Raw genomic sequence first — 13,055 nt, 5'->3', positions numbered from 1 at the left:
GATATGTTATAGTTCATCACGAAGCTCTAGCAGCTTGGTGGCAGTGACTTTTGGAGAAACATCACAATCTCATCTGGAAGATCAACTCCCACTCGATTCAAGTGATTGTTGCACTCAGACAATCTGAGCACAAGCTCAACGTTTGAACTTTTTCTCCCTTAGTTTGCAGGCTAAGAAACTCGTCGGAGGCCTCATACCTCTTGACGTGGGCACAAGCATGAAATCCCAATTTCAGCCCTCGAAACATCTCATATGTTCCGCGACGTTTTGAAAATGTCTTTGGTGCCTCAACTCTAACCCGTTTAACCGAACTATCACGTAGTTATCAAAACGTGTATGTCCGATGTTCGCAACATCCACAAACGACGTTTGGGGTTCAGCACACTGAGCGGTGCATTAAGGACATAAGCTTTCTACTGTCCGCATAATCGCTATTGTCAACTTTTAACTATATTTTCTCTAGGAACATATCTAAATAGTGGAACTAAAGCGCGAGCTTACGACATAATTTGCAAAGACCTTTTGACTATGTTCAGGATAATTAAGTTCATCTTATGAACTCCCACTCAGATAGACATCCCTCTAGTCATCTAAGTGATTACATGATCCGAGTCAACTAGGCCATGTCCGATCATCACGTGAGACGGACTAGTCATCATCGGTGAACATCTTCATGTTGATCGTATCCACCATACGACTCATGCTTGACCTTTCGGTCTCTTGTGTTCCGAGGCCATGTCTGTACATGCTAGGCTCGTCAAGTCAACCTAAGTGTTTCGCGTGTGTAAATCTGGCTTACACCCGTTGTATGTGAACGTAAGAATCTATCACACCCGATCATCACGTGGTGCTTCGAAACGACGAACTTTCGCAACGGTGCACAGTTAGGGGGAACACTTTCTTGAAATTTTAATGAGGGATCATCTTATTTACTACCGTCGTTCTAAGCAAATATGATGCATAAACATGATAAACATCCATGCAATCAAATAGTGACATGATATGGCCAATATCATTTTGCTCCTTTTGGTCTCCATCTTCGGGGCTCCATGATCATCATCGTCACCGGCATGACACCATGATCTCCATCATCATGATCTCCATCATCGTGTCTTCATGAAGTTGTCTCGCCAACTATTACCTCTACTACTATGGCTACCGATTAGCAATAAAGTAAAGTAATTACATGGCGTTGTTCAATGACACGCAGGTCATACAATAAATAAAGACAACTCATATGGCTCCTGCCGGTTGTCATACTCATCGACATGCAAGTCGTGATTCCTATTACAAGAACATGATCAATCTCATACATCACATATCATTCATCACATTCTTCTTGGCCATATCACATCACATAGCATACCCTGCAAAAACAAGTTAGACGTCCTCTAATTGTTGTTTGCATGTTTTACGTGGCTCCTATGGGTTTCTAGCAAGAACGTTTCTTACCTACGCAAAACCACAACGTGATATGCCAATTGCTATTTACCCTTCATAAGGACCCTTTTCATCGAATCTGTTCCGACTAAAGTGTGAGAGACTGGCACTCGCTAGCCACCTTATGCACCAAGTGCATGTCAGTCGGTGGAACCTGTCTCACGTAAGAGTACGTGTAAGGTCGGTCCGGGCCGCTTCATCCCACAATACTGTCGAAACAAGATTGGACTAGTAACGGTAAGCATATTGAACAAAATCAACGCCCACAACTACTTTGTGTTCTACTCGTGCAAAGAATCTACGCAATAGACCTAGCTCTGATACCACTGTTGGGGAACGTAGCAGAAATTCAAAATTTTCCTACGTGTCACCAAGATATATCTATGGAGAAACCAGCAACGAGGGGAAGGAGAGTGCATCTACATACCCTTGTAGATCGCTAAGCGGAAGCATTCAAGAGAACGGGGTTGAGGGAGTCGTACTCGTCGTGATCCAAATCACCGGAGATCCTAGTGCCGAACGGACGGCACCTCCGCGTTCAACACACGTACAGCCCGGTGACGTCTCCCATGCCTTGATCCAGCAAGGTGAGAGGGAGAGGTTGAGGAAGACTCCATCCAGCAGCAGCACAACGGCGTGGTGGTGATGGAGGAGCGTGGTAGTCCAGCAGGGCTTCGCCAAGCACCGCGAGATATGAGGAGAAAGAGAGGTAGGGTTGCGCCAACAGGAGAAGAAACTCATGTCTTGGGCTGCTCCTATGCCTCCACTATATATAGGGGGAGAGGGGGCTGCGCCCCCACCTAGGTTTCCACCCCTAGGGGGGGGGCATCCCTAGATCCCATCTAGGGGGGCGGCCAAGGGGTGGAGAGGGGGAAACTTGCCCCCCAAGCAAGGTGGGGCGCCCCCTCCCCAAACCCTAGGCGCCTTGGGCCCTTGTGGGGGGGGGGGGGCGCACCAGCCCACCTGGGGCTGGTCCCCTCCCACACTTGGCGCATGCAGCCCTCCGAGGGTGGTGGCCCCACTTGGTGGACCCCCGGGACCCTCCCGGTGGTCCCGGTACGTTACCGACAAAACCCGAAACTTTTCCGATGACCAAAACAGGACTTCCCATATATCAATCTTTACCTCCGGACCATTCGGAACTCCTCGTGACGTCCGGGATCTCATCCGGGACTCCGAACAACATTCGGTAACCACATACAAACTTCCTTTATAACCCTAGCATCATCGAACCTTAAGTATGTAGACCCTACGGGTTCGGGAACCATGCAGACATGACCGAGACGTTCTCTGATCAATAACCAACAGCGGGATCTGGATACCCATGTTGGCTCCCACATGTTCCACGATGATCTCATCGGATGAACCACGATGTCAAGGACTCAATCGATCCCGTATAGAATTCCCTTTGTCTAACGGTATTGTACTTGCCCAAGATTCGATCGTCGGTATACCGATACCTTGTTCAATCTCGTTACCGGCAAGTCTCTTTACTCGTTCCGTAACACATCATCCCGTGATCAACCCCTTGGTCACATTGTGCACATTATGATGATGTCCTACCGAGTGGGCCCAGAGATACCTCTCCGTTTACACGGAGTGACAAATCCCAGTCTAGATTCGTGCCAACCCAACAAACACTTTCGGAGATACCTGTAGTGCATCTTTATAGCCACCCAGTTACGTTGTGACATTTGGTACACCCAAAGCATTCCTACGGTATCCAGGAGTTGCACAATCTCATGGTCTAAGGAAAAGATACTTGACATTAGAAAAGCTTTAGCATACGAACTACGATCTTTGTGCTAGGCTTAGGATTGGGTCTTGTCCATCACATCATTCTCCTAATGATGTGATCCCGTTATAAATGACATCCAATGTCCATGGTCAGGAAACCGTAACCATCTATTGATCAACGAGCTAGTCAATTAGAGGCTTACTAGGGACATGGTGTTGTCTATGTATCCACACATGTATCTGAGTTTCCTATCAATACAATTATAGCATGGATAATAAACGATTATCATGAACAAGGAAATATAATAATAACTAATTTATTATTGCCTCTAGGGCATATTTCCAACACTGATCCCTTTAATAGTAGGTATAGATATAGATTAGATAAGGAAGAACGAGGGATAAGAAAGTGGGTTTGGCTTCTAAACATGTAACTTGAAGTCAAGGAGACCCACTTCCTCCGTCTGGAATTAAAAGCCCGCCAGGCCGAAATTCTGGCACCAAAATAGGAATAACTCTAACAACGCAAGACTATCGGACATGCCAACCATCAATGAACTTGGGTAGATTAGCGCGCATGTTACACTCAGATGTTGTAGTTATTGCGTGCATGTAGTCTCATTCCCTCACACAGTCTGGGATGGCGAGATCATTGGTCAATAAGCAAACCCCCTCCCTCGCGTCATTTCCGTCGTTTTAGTTCCATCTATAACGTCTGAGAATAAATTGCATTGATGCAAAACCGAAGGGGTGGGCTATAGTGGGAAAATGAAACACTATTGTCCAAGGCCCTTGGAATAATGGACACGCTTTTACCGTCCTTCGTTCTAATAATCTCATATGGTGGAAGTAGGAAATGAACAATGGCATCCCCTACCCATTTGCTTAGTAGGATTGGCAAAAATAGAAGGTCTAGTGGAGTATATAGAATTGCACTTCAGCAAGTGAGAGGAAAATGGCCGCCAACATCCATGACCTCATTAAAGCACCATTCGTTGGATTTCCCAGGGTTGCAAGAAACTATGAAAGAAGAGTTCTCTCAAAGCTTCTTTGGAAAATGATTTCAAGTTTTTTTTTGAAATGGACCCCTTTTGTTCACAAGTCTGGGGTTATCCTTTGTGGTGTGAAATAATAAATCTTAGAAGTGTGTGCCTTTAACATGAAAAAATCATTGGGCGAACCTTCGAGATAAAAATGAGAAAGCCAGGTGGGACCTTTTGATGGTGTATGGTGTTGTACATGAGGAGCACACAGAAAGTTTACTCTTTGAGCTATCCTTGTTTGGCAATGCTATGGATATGGCTTATATTATTGGAAGCGATTTAACGTTCCAAGACATCTTGGGGAAAATGAGTAAGCTAACATCTCCCACTCTTCATTCCATTATTCTTATTCTTGGTTTAAGAGAAAACCACCTTAGCAGGGGCTGTTTCACTTAGTTCAATCAGCATCAAAGCCTTGTATTTGAAAAATGGATATGATCCTTCAGGCCTTGTTTGGTAGAAGAGTATTTGAGAGGTTGTGGGAGGAGGGGATTTGGGAGGATTTGGTGAATCCCTCTCTTCCACCCAATCCTCTCAAATCCTCCCAATCGCCAAACCCCTCACATACCCCCTTCTATTTGGTACACAGGGATTGATACAGAGGATTTACAAAATTAGTATACTACAATTAAAGATGCAATTTTTAGAATTTCAAAAGCTTCAAAAGCTCATACAAGAAATGTACTTGCAACAATGGTGCAACTAGATTACGCAAAACAACACAAAGGCTCATATAATCTGTTGCAAGTACTATCAACGGTTCAAATGAAAATGTTACATGCATACATGCCATGGTCCAAATGAAAAATACAAGATGTTCGATCAACGAAGGTCAATGGTTCATTGCAACATAAAATTTGATTGGCAAATGCTTCGAGACATGTTTGCGGGCTACACGGTGTGGAGGCGACTTGTGGCAGCAAAGTGGTCATCCGTCTTCCGCGAGGTCAGGTCCCTATAAAAAAACAGATGAATTGGTCCAAGGGTTAGATGCGGAAAAAACCCTAAACAAATAAAAAATATGGAGCTATCCCAGAAGTGCCACAGCTAACAGGAGTGCTAGTAGTTTTGAAGTGATGATGGCTTAGGTACATAGTTTCAGTATGGTACTGCCATCCCAAAACTACACATAGTACTAGTGTGACAATTCACAAAAATAAGATTCAGTTTGGTATCCATATTTACTAAAGAATCATTTGTTATATACAGACATAAATCATGAGATTTACTGAAATAAACAGATATAACAAACAAAAATAAGCAGGGACGATCATGATAAGAATTGAGCATGATATATACCAGCATGAAACAAATCAAGCGTCACTTAGATTCATATGAACAGTGTCACTTAGATTAGCTTGAGGAAAGTGCAGAATGAAAATGGATCACAGGAGCAAGAACATACCTCAAGGCAACTCTGCCATTTCGCTCCGAAGAAACATGGCGGCACTCTCTTCATCTTCAGCGGCAGAATTGAGAAAGATCTCACGGCTCTCTGCCATCTGCATTTCAACACACACAAACACACACACACACTACATTGTTAGATGATGAAGACGGCCGAAGTGAATTAATTAATATATGTATATATGATAAAAAAATATGCCATAAATAAGAACCAATCTGCGTGATACTGCCAAGAAACTACCAACCACATCGAGTAGAAAAGCATTAGTAAGATCATGTAGTACCACAACTGCAACATTCTGGATAGATAATCAGTTTGCAAAAGCAACACCTTGAGTTCTTACATCCAACCAACCAACAAATGAAACAACTAGCGAGTTGGTTGTCCGAAAACAAATTATTCAGATTGTTCAGATTTTGAAGAACAAATTATTTGAAAACAAAACATTCAATTTGGTTGGGCCTCTTTAAGCCTGAATATTATGCAAAGAATTTCCCTATGACCGTAGGTTGTTCAGTTTTGGTTCACGAATCAGATCCTTTTTTCTGACTGAACATTATTCGGAAATAAGCACATTCAGTTTGGCTCATCGGACATTAATTCATACAAATATGAACTAGATAAATCATATATGTACAACAAAGAAACAATTAGTGTTAATTCATACAAAGATGAACTAGATAAATCACATGTATCATCTTATGAATCCATCATGGCACTAATCATACAAAGATGAACTGGTACTAGTGCTACTTGATCATACAGACAAAGATACTATATATGTAGCTGAAACAGTAACTAACTAATTAATTTGGCATGAAACAGTAACAAAGAAAATGCGGTCAGCCCAGCAGCATCTTTGTGGGATTTTTTGCGGGTCAGCGCAGCGTTGTTGCGGGATGGCCCGTCCACCTTGCAACCTGAGGCGTGAGGAACAAGATACCAGGAGCTTTAAGTTTGTCGGTCGAACTTTTGTGTTGTGTGTGGTTGCTGGTTGCTTCTTTCTTGTAGAGTCACCAGCTAGCTAGCGGTGTAATTAAGTTGTACTATGTAGGGAAAAACAAGCAAGTACTAAGTACCCTTCCAGATTTGTTTCAGACAGACAAGAACAAGTAACAATGTACTTAGTACCAGCAGCAATCTGGTTCAAGCCTACTTAGTATAAACAATTTCCAGAAATAATAACTAGGTTGGGTTTATGACCACGGACGCAACAACAGTAGTGGTCCAAGAATAGCTGAATAAAGCATCAATACATCAATTCTTCTCAGGAAAAGACAATGATCTCTGAAGCAACTGTCTGCTCCAGACCGAAGAACTGCAGCATCCATGGGTTCTAATAAATCTGCTTAAGTACATCCGTATTGACTTCTAATAAAATTCGGCCAAAGGGCATGTCAATCAATATCAAATCTGTCGAATACTAAGATGGGTCTGGACACTACCTGCAGAGAGATAAGCAGAGCACTATCACTGCCCCACTGCCCCACTGCCACTACTTGGAGAGAGATAGGCAAAGCCAACGGCAGCCTAGGAGGAGGAGGAGGAGGAGATGGGACTTGGTGACGGCCTAGTTGCCCTCAAAGACGGCGCACTTGGCGAGCTTGCTGCGGAGGACGAGGCAGCAGCCATGGCCGGGGGGGTGGAAGAAACCTAGATGACGAGAGGAAAGGGGGTGAGGGGAGGCGAGGTGAGGTGAGGACGTACAGCCAGGGGTATGCCGGAGGAGATACGTCGGCGTAAAGGCGGCGGGCGGCGGCGTCTTGAGGAGGAGTCGGGCGGCGGCGGTGGCGACTCCTCTGAATCCTCGAGTCCCCCCTCGAGGGCTGAAAACCGCGTGGAAAGGGGGGTATCGGAGGGGGCTCGGAGGGATTGGGCTGTGGAAAACTCGCGTATCAAACGGGCTGTCGGGGTTTTCAGCGGTTTCTGGGCCACGCGAGGAATATCCACGCGAAACCCCCCCAATCCACGCGTACCAAACAAGGCCTCATGTAGTTTCTCGGTCAGGAAGTTTGTCGCATATATATCTACCTATTATTATTGACTTATGTCTTCTAGAGAGACTAATGATGTCCTCCAAGACTCTATCCTGGTAAACATATATAAATTTCTATCCACTGCAGAGAGATATTTTGCTCAACCAGTGTACTCTAATGATCCTTCTTTTTCCTAAAAAGTTTACCTGAGATTTCCATTAATAGAAACCATAGAACACTACTAGGGAAAACCTTATACACAGAATGTTACCAGTAGCGCTTGTTAAAATGAGGCGCTACTGCTACTTAGCAGTAGCGTGTCTGGTAGAACCGCGCTACTGTTACCCGCTTAGCAGTAGCGCGGTAGGAACAGAAAGCGCTACTACTATAATTGCCACACCGTTCCCGACGTGCTAGGTATAGTAGTAGCGCCCTTCTACGAACAGCGCTACTACTACGGATTTTAGCAGCAGCGCGTTTTCCCTCCCCACGCTACAGTTAAAACTATTTTCACCTAGCCCCCGCGCGGCCTGATTTCCTCTCCTCTGCTTCCTCCCCCAATTCTCCTCTACTATTCCTCGTCGCCTCCGCCTCGCCGCCGTCTCCCCCGACCCCGCCTCGCCGTAGTCTCCCCCGACCCCGCCTCGCCGCCGTCTCCCCCGACCCCGCCTCGCCGCCGTCTCCCCCGACCCCGCCTCGCCGCGCCTCAGTGCCATCATCTCCCCGCCCTCTGTAAGCACTCTCCCCTTCCGATCCCTCTTCTCTGCTTAGTATGAACCCTAGCTATTTAGTGCTAGTTAGTATGAACCCTAGGCTATTTTTAGTGCTAGTTAGTTAATTACTTAGATGGTAATTAAGGCAGTAGTTCCTAGGTACTAATTAGTTAGTAAGAACTAGGTACTAATTAGGTACTAGAATATTTTTATTTATAGTAAGTTTATTTTTAGTAAGAACTAGTTGAATTAATAGAACTAGTTAGTAAGAACTTGTTTCTATTTTTTAGTTAAAGCAATTTTTCCCGCCTCGACGTGGACGATGCCTATCCCGCATCCTCGTCGTCGAGTCGGCGGAGGACGACACCTGCTTGACTAGATCGGCCATGTCCGGGACTGGGCTCCACCGGGGTGGTACTGGGAGACGCTACCTACCGGGGGGCGCAGGTTGGTGAGGAGCCAGCCTGTCGTGGACCCGAACCTTCTTTGGTGGCGGTCGCGTGGGCCAGTGACGATCCAGAGGCTAGAGGACTCCGCGGAGGTGGTGCGTCACCGTGTCAATGAGGAGGATGCGCACGTCCGTCACTACTTGTTTGCGTTGGAGCACAGGTCGTTCTCCAATACCTGGCAGGTTCTCCGGGGATCTCACTGGAGCTATGATCCCGTGATGGTTCCTTCTCTGTAGGTGTCCAACGCCCGCGCCGATACCCGTCGTGTGCTAGAGTTTTAGTTGTATTAGTGATGTTATATGTATGACACTATTCATGATGTATTAGTGATAATATTCGACGATGTACGGACGCATGAGATGATTTACTTTTGCTTATTGAATGCATGCTAATTTGAGTCCTATAAGATATTTTGAAATGTATATCTTGTGTTGCTCAATATCCAAGTGGCCGGTCATGTTTGCAGATTACACCTCCGAGTGGCCTATGTTTTGCCTGAGTGTTGATTCATTTCCGTTCCGGCAAATTTCAGGCGCTCGATATGTCCTATTTTAGCAAAGGTCATGCCAGATTTTTCCGTGAATTTTGTCATGACTTGTGCCAGAATATGTAGGAAATATCGAGTACCTCGGATTTGTGTGTTGAGTATCTTGGTAGTTGTCTTCGATCGATTTTTAATTAATGTTTTAACTATGAACATAGGAAATGTCTGACGACGAAAAGGATTTCGGTATTTGCAAATACTGCGAAGACGAGCGCGGTCTGTGCGACGGAATCTTCCTAGATGATGATAGGCGCTTCAGCATTAAGCTGGACGAGAACTTCGAAGTGGATACAGTAAGTCACAAAGACAAGTCTTTTTTCGTAATTAAGCATGACATCTGCTTCATTTGCTTCAACTTATTTTTTTTACTATTCTATTAGCGTATCCCCTGCCATGCAAGAGTTTTTGTATTGGATAAGATAGATTTCAGTCATAGTATGGAGGAAAAGAAAGTTTACTTGAAGACCGAGCATGGTTATATTTTCCATGCAAAATTATACAATTCAGACGACTACACCTATTTTGGATGCAAAATATGGCGAGCACTATGCAAGACTTATGCATTTGAGCCTGATATGGTTATCACCTTTGATATTCGTCCGGAAGATAATATTGAAGGTAATACCGACATCTGGGTCGATGTGCAGACGCCTCCAGTTATACCATTATGTAAGTTTCTCAACCATATATATTTATGTCTTTGATATTGTTTATTCAAAAATAATTGACAACTAATTTGTATTGTCAGCTTATTTCGGTGCAAGCAAACATGTCCAGCGCTTGGTAGACAGGACCGTATACTGTCCTGGGGCTGAACTCAACTGCGAGGAGCTCAGTCATTATGTTTCATGGCTTGAGGATCTTGATACTGTCAAGACAAATTTTCTTCCTACATTTAGAAATGTTAGTACTGAAAATGTGCGACCAATAGTGTTCGTAATGAACTACGGTCACATCTATTTAGGAAGGATGGTAAGATTTTTACTATTTGTCATCAGTGCATCTTTTCCATACATTATTTTTGAAGCTAAACTTCATTGCTAAGTATGTTACCATACAATGTTCTTCAACAGGGACTCCCGATGAATGTTGTGCCTTATGGGGATCGAGACTAAAGGTACCATGAGTATTATCAGCTTACGGCCAAGATATCCTACAGATTACTTTAGTGCATTCAAGATTAGCGACGGATGCTTAATAGTGCAAGATTGGACCAAATATGTGATGGGGGAGCGCAGAGAAGTACTAGGGGGCAGCAAACAGATGCGCTACCCACGATTAGGAGACAGGTTCATCTGCATGCTCCAGTTTGATCAAGGAGGAGAGCTATACATGTTTTATGTTATTTTACCTAAGAGAGAGCAGCAGGAGTGATTAGGTAGCTAGAAATGAGTTTGAGGATGATGATGTGCTACACTATTACTATGATGATAAAATAGCTAGTGTTGGTGGTAATGACTATGATGATTATTATTAGCTAGTGTTAGTGGTGATTAAATAAATACTGTTGGTGGTAATGACTATGATGATGATTAAATAGCGTGTGCTGGCGGATTATATTCAAGTGGAGGCAACATGTGGTGCACATCGAAAGTACTACTAGTCCAAACTAGATCAAGTTTGGATTAGTAGTATACTTTTGACATGCACCACATATTGCCTCCACTTGAACTTAATCCACCTTCATTTGACACACTGTTATGGACATAATGATGTAAACCTCATAACTGGTATTGTACCAATATTTGTATGATGGCGCATAAATACACTAAAAATAAAAAAATAAAAAAATACTAGTAGCGATGGACAGAAAACACGCTGCAAGTAGGTACCTTAGCAGTAGCGCGGTACTGAATAAACGCTGCAGCTATTTGTCCTAGCAGTAGCGCGTGCGGGCACGCGTTACTGCTAAGCAATAACTGTAGCGCTTTATTAGTAGCGCGGCCTCCCGCGCTACTAGTGGACACAAAACCCGCGATACTGCTAGGGTTTTCCCTAGCAGTGGAAGGTTCCCTTAATGACACTATTGATATTATTAATATAAAATTGAAAAGGTTAACAAAAATATTTAAAGGTAGAAGACCAATTAGATGTTGCTTGTCAAATACAAAACATTGCATTTACGCCTTAGCAGGTATTATCCAGATAGAAAATGCATACATAGGCGGGCCATGTGTAGTTAGTACCACATATGTTCCAAGATATAAGGTGTAATTTGAGTGTCAAAATTAATGCTTTGAAACGGTCTAACAATATCCACTTTATGTTACCCAAAATCGATATCATTATATTCATATGAAAAGCATTTTCTCATTATTATGTTTTGGTAACCATGGACTATTTATTTTATGAGAAATTTACACTCACAACATGAACATGAACAATTAAATTGTTTCTTATACTTTGGCAAGGAGGTTGTGTCGTTTTGACAAAGGTCCACATTACAATCCAAAACTAATCACCTAATTTAATATTAAATCCCGAACTTCAAAACTGATTGACCTATACCCCAAACTAACCATGTGGTTGATGAATCATTTGTAATGCACTGGGACCGGCACTATACATGTCCAACACCTTTGCTAGCAAAGATCCCAGTACGCCCAGCAAACACATCATGCATGTTATATCCATACATGCAACATGCATGTCGTGTTAGTGGAACGACATGTATTACAATAGAACTCTAAGAAAGAACTGCAAAAATATATACAGCAACTTCAGGTTGAATCAAATTTAATAATGGGGTACATGCAAGGGTATTACCACCAAGTTGCAGCTCTCACAACAGAAGTGAAATATACCTTAGAGAGGTAAAATTTAATAAATGCCTTAAGAAGGTTAAAGAAGAGAAGATGGTGTCCATAACCCTTTCCAGTTCACTGCCTGGGATAACCATAGCTAACGTCATCCTTCATCACTAGAGATCACTAATTTTCAAATGCTTCATGTCAGCAACAGTTGGGTCAAAAGAAAAAAATAAAGAAAGGTGAGTACTCATGTGTACTCAGAAGACTTACGGAGCTATCTACATATATGTATTAGTATTAAAATAAAGGATATATGTGGGTGCCTACGACAAGCGCTAGCATACTATACATGACTGCTATAAAAGTTGCCGCTATAGAGTTTGCTATAAGGAGTAAGAGAGCACACACAAGTCCATCTGGCTTAGCACCACAACAATACACCATCATGAATCCTCCCTTGACTCCACTGTGAGGAAGCAACCCATGAAACTTACACTTATCTTGGCAATTTTATTAAATAACTGGTAACCTTGTTCTATGAAAAAAGAAACAATCTACGAGTCATCCAGAACCTCAGATACGCCTTTTCGAATAGATTTAACCCTAGAGAGATGCATCAAGTTATGCATACACGCACGGTCATTTGTTAATGCTCGCGAATAGCATATTTCATGAGGTGTGTCGACGGAAAAGATTGACACACCGCCCTAAGCTATAGACAAGCCAGGGAGTCACCCAAGTCACTAGTAGAAAAAGGACCTATTGTCCCGGTTCGTAAGGGCCATTTGTCCCGGTTTTTGAACCGGGACAAAAGTGTCGATACTAATGCCCTAGACCTTTAGTCTCGGTTCTTACATAAACCGGGACAGATGGGCCTCCACGTGGCCGCTGCGGCGAGCCCAGACAGGAGGCCCTTTGGTCGCGGTTGGTGGCACCAACCGGGACCAATAGGCATCCACGCGTCAGCATTTCAGGTGCTGGGGTTTTTGTTTGTT

At 43.5% G+C, this 13,055-nt stretch overlaps 1 long non-coding RNA gene across 1 annotated transcript; it reads right to left on the bottom strand.

Annotated features, from left to right (window-relative positions):
- Positions 1-5,151: 5,151 nt before the first annotated feature.
- Positions 5,152-7,525, bottom strand: LOC119326465. Its single transcript, XR_005157996.1, has 3 exons — positions 7,336-7,525; positions 5,626-5,722; positions 5,152-5,175 (listed from the first exon to the last, which is right to left on the bottom strand). It is a non-coding gene; the product is annotated as an uncharacterized LOC119326465 (long non-coding RNA).
- Positions 7,526-13,055: the final 5,530 nt, after the last annotated feature.

Source organism: Triticum dicoccoides, chromosome 6B, assembly GCF_002162155.2.
Source record: "Triticum dicoccoides isolate Atlit2015 ecotype Zavitan chromosome 6B, WEW_v2.0, whole genome shotgun sequence".
Lineage (NCBI taxonomy): Eukaryota > Viridiplantae > Streptophyta > Magnoliopsida > Poales > Poaceae > Triticum > Triticum dicoccoides.
The sequence above is the reverse complement of the archived record's forward strand: the minus strand, read 5'-3'. Positions and strand labels throughout refer to the sequence as shown.